Below are 8,245 nucleotides of genomic sequence, written 5' to 3'. Positions count from 1 at the left end.
ATGGTAATTCTATTTTTAGTTCTTTGAGAAATCTCCATACTGTTTTCCATAAAGGTTGAACTAATTTACATTCCCACCAACAGTGTATAAGCATTCCCTTCATTCCTTTTCTCCACATCCTTGCCAATATCTGTTGTTTTTTTCTTTATTTTTTACTTTTTTTTTTGGAAACAGTGTCTCCCTCTGTCATCTAGGCTGGAGTATGGTGGCGCGATCATAACTGTCTGCAGCCTCAAACTCCTGGGCTCAAGCAATCCTCCCAGGATCATCGCAGCCTCCTGAGTAGCTGGGACTACAGGCATGTGGTTTTAATTTGCATTTCTCTAATAATTAAGGAAACATTGACTTTGAAGACTTTTTTTTATCCTCTAGTAAAATGTTATTTGAAAAGACAATGCTTATAGGTATAATTTTGTATTGTTGGTCATATAAGAATTGATTAGCCACTTGAACTCTCAAAGTACGAAGTGAGAAAGTCAGTCTTTTAAATGTGGAAGTTATTTTTTGAATGATCTCTAAGACCCCTTTTAATGGCATGGGAACTTAAATGTATGTTGTGTATGTGTGCATACATGCATGTGTGTCAGGATGGGTTTCACATCTGAACTTTGCCATCCAAATATGCTTACACATATCCTCGTGGTATTGTTGTTCATGGGTGATGAACAATGTGGATACTTTGTAGCTTCTTTTTTACTTTTTAAAAAATAGTCTTATTGGCCGGGTGTGGTGGCTCACACCTGTAATCCAAGCACTCTGAGAGGCCAAGGCGGGCACATCATGAGGTCAAGAGATCAAGATCACCCTGGCCAACACGGTGAAACCCCGTCTCTACTAAAAATACAAAAATTAGCTGGGCTTGGTGGTGCATGCCTGTAGTCCCAGCTACTCAGGAGGCTGAGGCAGGAGAATCACTTGTACCCAGGAGGCAGAGGTTGCAGTGAGCCGGGATCGTGCCACTGCACCCTGGCTTAGCAACAGAGTGAGATTCAGTCTCAAAAAAAAAAAAAAAAAAAAAGTCGTAGTCTTATTATATGCTATATACTTATACTTACGTCCAGATAGGTCAAGCTCTACCACTGTAATTAACCCTGAAATCTAAGTGGTTTAAAATCACAAGGAGGCCGGGCACAGTGGCTCACGCCTCTAATGCCAACACTTTGAGAGGCTGAGGCAGGTGAATCACCTAAGGTCAGGAGTTCAAGACCAGCCTGGCCAATGTGGCCATACCCCATCTCTACTAAATAATACAAAAATTAGCCCGGCTTGGTGGTGGGTGCCTGTAATCCAAGCTACTTTGGAGGCTGAGGCAGGAGAATCACTTGAACCTGGGAGGCAGAGGTTGCAGTGAGCCAAGATCACACCATTGCACTCCAGCCTGGCCGACAGAGCAAGACTCCGTCTCAAAAAAAAAAAAAAAAAATCACAAAGTGTTTGTTTCCTATCACAGTCTTAGTGGGTCAGTCATCTCTCTTCCGTGGCTCTCCTTCAAGCAGTGACTTAAATTTCTAGGCTCCTTCTGTCTGTGAGGTCACCATCCTAAAACTATGACCTTTGGGTCACTGTGGAAGGGGAAGGAAATTGAGGCAATCGCACAGTGGTGGAAGGGGGAAGGGAACGTTTTATGGCAGGCCTGGAAATAGCATATATTATTCCACATCCTATTGTCCAGGATTCAGTGACATTCCCCTAACGCAGTTGCACAAGAGGCTGGGAAATGTAGAAATCTGGTATACCTAAGGAAAATGAAATGGAGTTTGGGGAACACATAGCATTGTCTCTGCCTCAGTGGAAAGGCAACTTCTTGGACAGAAAAGTGAAGAGGTACAAACTACAACTATGTTGTGACTAGCTACAGTTTCATACAAAATGTAAAATGTCCCTAATTCAGTATGTACTCTCCCTCTTCTACATAAGGGATTATTAGGGCTTAGCAGGTTCCAGATTGCAGTAGATCTAGTCTTAGAGCCAGTGGTCAAAGGAGAATGGGATTACTAAATTGTCTTCATATTCCAATAATTGAATGGCACCCAGGTACTACTTCTATGGATTCTTAATGTTTTACCTTTATCTTCAAGAATTCGTAGATCATCTTCCTGTATCCTCAGTGCATGTTAAGATTACTAAACTTGGCCAGGCACGGTGGCTCATGTCTACAATCCCAGCACTTTGGGAGGCCAAGGTGGGTGGATCACTTGAGGCCAGAAGTTCAAGACCAGCTTTGCCAAAATGGTGAAACTCCATCTCTATTAGAAGACCCAATCCAAAAAAATATTTGCTGGGCCTGGTGACTCCCACCTGTAATCCCAGCTACTCGGGAGGTCAAGGCATAAGAATCACTTGGGGGGCTGGAGCGATGGCCTGGGTCTGGAGCCCGCCGTGTCCCCAAGGCCCAGACAGCGGGTCGGGGGTCTAGTAGGCGCGGGACTGGCTTCTCTCAGGCCGACCCTTCGAGCCAGGCTCCGGATCTTCCTCGGCCTCGGGCCTCCTTCATGTTCAGGACGGAGGCCGGAGAACAGTGATCATCACACACCCCATCCGGCTTCCTGGGCCAGGCATTTTCTCTGCGGCCAAGCAGTGTTGGGATTGTAGCTGCTGGGAGCCCCCTCCTGCCGCCACCTGTCCTGCAGGAAGGGACTGACGCGTTCCCACGTTCTTGCTCTGCACCTCCCCACTCTCTTCCCATTCAGGAACAAGTTTCTCTTCCTTCCCCATTGGAAATCCTCCCCCGGAGGTCCAAAACACCTATTTTAAGTGTGCCCTTCCTCAGCTCCTGGAGCACCCTTAGAAGTATTGCCTACTTATCTGGGCTGAGAATCCTTCATTTTTGAGTTGGCTTTTTTTTCGCCCTTTGGAAGATAAAAGTCCCTTTCCACCCTCTACTAACACTCTGCGCCCAAGGCCTTATCCTTTGGGGTCACCAGCTTCTTGGCCATTTCTATGTGATTTCCCCCACCCATCTGAGTTCCAGTTTCCTCTGGGCTCCAATCTCCAGTCCCTGGCGGATCTGGTCAGTCCCACCCCTAGGTGGGAGTGACCAGGGGGCTCTGGCCCAGGATCCCCAACCCTGGAAGGCAGCTCCAAGGCAGGAAGAGAATTGGGCATTGGGTAGGAACCTGGCAGCTTAGGAGTCAGGGCTCCACTCACCCCACACAAAAAGATGAAAAAGCGCAAAGAGCTCAATGAATTGATTGGTTTGGCTGGGGACAGCCGGAGAAAGAAGCCCAAGAAAGGCCCAAGCAGTCACCATCTGCTTCGCACTGAGCCTCCTGACTCAGACTCTGAGTCCAGCTCCAAAGAGGAAGAGGAATTTGGTGTGGTTGGAAGTCGCTGTCACTTTGCCAAGGGAAACTATTTACGATGCTGCAAGATCTGTTATCCGCTCTGTGGTTTTGTCATCCTTGCTGCCTGTGTTGTGGCCTGTGTTGGCTCGGCGTGGATGCAGGTTGCTCTCAAGGAGGATCTGGAAGCCCTCAAGGAAAAATTTCGAATAGTGGAGTCTAATCAGAAAAGCTCATTCCAAGAAATCCCCAAACTTAATGAAGAACTACTCAGCAAGCAAAAACAACTTGAGAAGATTGAATCTGGAGAGATGGGTTTGAACAAAGTCTGGATAAACATCACAGAAAAGAATAAGCAGATTTCTCTGTTGACTTCTGCAGTGAACCACCTCAAAGCCAATATTAAGTCAGCTGCAGACTTGATTAGCCTGCCTACTACTGTAGAGGGACTTCAGAAGAGCGTAGCTTCCATTGGCAATACTTTAAACAGTGTCCATCTTGCTGTGGAAGCACTACAGAAAACTGTGGGTGAACACAAGAAAACGATGGGATTACTGCAGAGTGATATGAATCAGCACTTCTTGAAGGAGACTCCTGGAAGCAACCAGATCATTCCATCACCTTCAACCACATCAGAACTTGACAATAAAACCCACAGTGAGAATTTGAAACAGATGGGTGATAGATCTGCCTCTCTGAAAAGAGTGTCTTTGGATCAAGTCACCAACAAAACAGATACGGTAAAAATCCAAAGAATAAAGAAAGAAGATAGTTCAAATTCTCAGGTATCCAAGCTAAGAGAGAAACTCCAGATGATCAGTGCTTGTACAAACAAACCTGAAAGCAACAGGCCTCCAGCGACCGCCGATGAAGAGCAAGTACAGAGTTTCACATCAAAGCCATCAGCATTGCCAAAATTTTCACAGTTTCTTGGAGATCCAGTTGAGAAAGTTGCCCAACTAAGACTTGTCTCTCTACTAGGAGTTTCCAGCATTGAAGATCTTCAGGATTTATTCCACAAGACTGGCTAGGATGTGGATGGGAAGCTGACCTACCAGGAAATCTGGACCTCCCTAGGTTCTGCTATGCCAGAACCAGAGAGCTTGAGAGCATTTGATTTTGATGGAGATGGGAGATACTCATTTCTGGAGCTAAGGGTAGCTTTAGGTATCTAGCCTCATCAGGCATATTTTAGAAATGGACTGCCTAATATCTACTTACCTAACAACAAAACAACCCTTACTTACCCATCAGTCCTCTAGTCCTCCAAACTACTGTAGCAGATACTTTGCCACCTTTTAACTTGTTTGAAGAAGCCATATAAAAGTTATTTTTTTAAAGAAAGAAAAAAAAAAGAATCACTTGAACCCGGGAGGCGAAGATTGCAGTGAGCCAAGATCCTGCCACTGCACTCCAGCCTGGGTGACAGAGTGAGACTCTGTCTCCAAAAAAAAAAAAATTACCAGACTTACAGGAAGCACAACAATAAGCACCACATGTGTTTCTTATCATGTAGAGGACTAAACTGGAAATTATATGATGTAGGTTTGTTTGCCTACCTTTAATTTTCCACTATATAAGAATAGGATTGGTCTATAAAAACATAAGAAGTATTTGTGGACTTCTTGTACTGGACATCATGAAGTAACTAACATCAGACCTTCCCTCCTGCCATAAACAACTATTAAACTAAACAAAATGTACAAAACAATTTCTTTTGGGCATGGGATAAGGCACAGTGCACGACTATAATCCTTGAGAGAAAAGGAGCTCAGAATGAGAATTTTACATTCAACCTTGGGGGGCAATTTTCCAAACCACTTTCAGAGAATTGGAATAGATAAATAAATTGGAGTTTGGGCCTGCAAAGGTTACTGGAAATTACAGGACAGGGTAGGTAGATAGAAAAGAGTGACAAAGAAGGAGCCCCAGGAATCCACATAGGAGTTTCCTTTGGGCTCTTGGCCAAATGGTAAACTGCATATGTGCTTGGCAAGATTCTGTAAGCTATACCAGCAAAAAACAGCTGAAGGAGCTGAAAACCAAACCTAGATTTCAGAAGCTGCACAAAGCTATGAAGACATTGGAGTTCTGATCCACTCAAGAGTGGAGATACCATGTTGAGACACCAAAAAGACCATGCCCTAGGTGTAAGGACCATGCCATGTGAGTAAGAGCCAAATCCCAGAACTAAGGAAAACTGGAAATAGACTCACCATAGAGGCCTAAAATAAACCTCAACAGAATCAAAGTGATCTACCAGTAATTTAACTTTCTTTCAGAAAAATATTTGGCACTCTTCAGTGGAAGATAACAAAATCCGGAATTTTTCTATGCCCAGCATAAGATTTTTTAAATTGCTGAACATGTAAAGCAGCAGAGGAAAAACTGACCCATTATTAAGAGAAAAGGTGGTCAACTGAAGAGACTTACAGATGACCAAGATTTTGGAATTAACGCAGAAGGAGTTTAAACTCATAAATGTTTTAAAATTTAAAAGATCTTTCTCCTGTTGAACCTTATATGAGACCAAAGCCCTGCCTGGCAGCTTGACTGTAACCTTATGAGCGAGCTTGACCCAGAGTCATCTAGCTAAGACAGCTAAACCACATGCAGATTTCTGACCTACCAGATACCATGAGACAATAAATTACAATACGTAAAGGAAAAGATTGAAGAAATGGCAAAAGAGATGGATGAAATTACAACAGAAAAAGAGAAACTTGACTGGGTGTGGTGGCTCACGTCTGTAATCTCAGCACTTTGGGAGGCCAAGGGGAGGGATAGCCTGAGCTCAGGAGTTTGTGATCAGCCTGGGCAACATGGTGAACCCCATCTCTACTACAAATACAAAAAACAAATTAGCCAGGCGTGGCAGCGTGCGCCTGTAGTCCCAACTACTCAGGAGGCTGAGGCAGGAGAATCACTTGAACCCATAAGGCAGAGGTTGCAGTGAGCTGAGATCGTGCCACTGCACTCCAATCTGGGCAACAGAGTGAGATTTCATCTCAGAAAAAAGAAAAGAAAAGAAAAAGAAAAAGAGAAACTCTAAAAAGAATTAAATGAAAATTCTAAAACGGAAAAATATGGTAATCTGACGTGAAGAATCCAGGGCATGGGCTTCCCAGCAGATGGACACAGCTGAAAAGGGGATGAGGAAACTTAAAGACAGGCTAATGGAAATTATCCAAATTAAAGCACAGAGAGAAAATAAAAGGAGGAAAACAGGACAGAGTTATAGAGAACAATGGGATAATATAAAATAATCTGCCAGGTGGGGTGGCTCAAGCCTGTAATCCCAGCACTTTGGGAGGCTGAGACGGGCAGATCACGAGGTCAGGAGATCGAGACCATCCTGGCTAACACGATGAAACCCCGTCTCTACTAAAAAAATACAAAAAACTAGCTGGGCGAGATGGCGGGCGCCTGTGGTCCCAGCTACTCCAGAGGCTGAGGCAGGAGAATGGCGTAAACCCGGGAGGCGGAGCTTGCAGTGAGCTGAGATCCGGCCACTGCACTCCAGCCTGGGCGACAGAGCCAGACTCAGTCTCAAAAAATAAAATAAAATAAAATAAAATATCTAACAGGTATAATGGAGAGAGAACGGGGTAGAAAAAATATTTGAAGATAAAATGCCCTCAATTTTTCCACATTTTATGAAAGATATCAACCTACATGTCCAAGAAATTCAGAGAACCCCAAGCAGATAAATTATTTGAAGACCACACCTAGGCTCATTGTAGTCAAAGTGCTATAAACCAAAGATAAAGAGAAAATCTTAACTGCATCCAAAGGAAAAATACATAGTACATTTTAAGGTCTAACAATAAAAATGATGGCTAATTTTTTATAGGCAACAATGAAAACTAGAATGAAAAGACATCTTTAAAGTGATGAGGCTGAGCGCAGTGGCTCCTACCTGAGGTCAGGAGTTCGAGACCAGCCTGGCCAACATGGTGAAACGCCACCTCTACTAAAAATACAAAAATCAGCTGGTTGTCATGGTGGACACCTGTAATTCCAGCTACTCAGGAGGCTGAGGCATGAGAATCTCTTGAACCTGGGAGGTGGAGGTCGAGGTGAGCTGAGATCATGTCACTGCACTCCAGCCTGGGCAACAGAGTGAGACTCAGTCTCAATAAATGAATAAATAAATGAAGTGATGAAAGAAGAAAAGAATTTGTCTAGTTGGAATTCTATATCCAGTGAAAATATTCTTCAAAATTGAGGGCCTTCACTTCACCTTCCTCTTCCTCTTTGTCAGAGCCAAGAATTAGGCTGGCACAATCAGTGGGGCCAGGGTCAAGAATTTAGCTGGCAGGTTTGGCAGAGACAGGTTTAGGAAGATGGCCTGTATAGTTAGGAGATTGATTACATATGGGGATTGCCAAAAAGTATATTGAGGATAAGAGGAGCTAGGTTTTCAGTGTTGGAGAAATTACAAATATGGTAACAGAGGATGCTAGAATAAATCTTGTGGTGTTGGATTGGTATTCGAACTATTGGTGTGAATTATTTGAAATTATATAATTTCAAATTATCTTACTACAAAATACTTAATAATTGTTGATAAGTACAGATATTTATTAACTTTACAGTGGAGAAATAAGGCACATGCCATCTTTTTAAAAATTGTGGTAAAATCCAAATAATTAAAATTTATTTATTTATTTATTTATTTATTTTGAGACGGAGTCTCTCTCTATTGCCTGGCTGGAGTGCAGTGGCGTGATCTCGACTCACTGCAAGCTCCACCTCCTGGGTTCACGCAGTTCTCCTGCCTCAGCCTCCCCAGTAGCTGGGACTACAGGCACCTGACACCACGCCCGGCTAATATTTTTTGTATTTTTAGTAGAGATGGGGTTTCACCACGTTGACCAGGATGATCTCGATCTTTTGACCTTGTGATCTGCCCACCTCGGCCTCCCAAAGTGCTGGAAATACAGGCGGGAGCCACTGCGCCG

General features: G+C 43.7%; 1 pseudogene; it reads left to right on the top strand.

The window, feature by feature from the left end:
• The first annotated feature begins 2,931 nt into the window (after nt 1-2,931).
• LOC102137686 (EF-hand calcium-binding domain-containing protein 14 pseudogene) lies at nt 2,932-4,639 on the top strand (annotated as a pseudogene).
• Nucleotides 4,640-8,245: the final 3,606 nt, after the last annotated feature.

This window comes from Macaca fascicularis, chromosome 8, assembly GCF_037993035.2.
Source record: "Macaca fascicularis isolate 582-1 chromosome 8, T2T-MFA8v1.1".
Lineage (NCBI taxonomy): Eukaryota > Metazoa > Chordata > Mammalia > Primates > Cercopithecidae > Macaca > Macaca fascicularis.
This window is presented reverse-complemented; position numbering and strand designations above follow the sequence as displayed.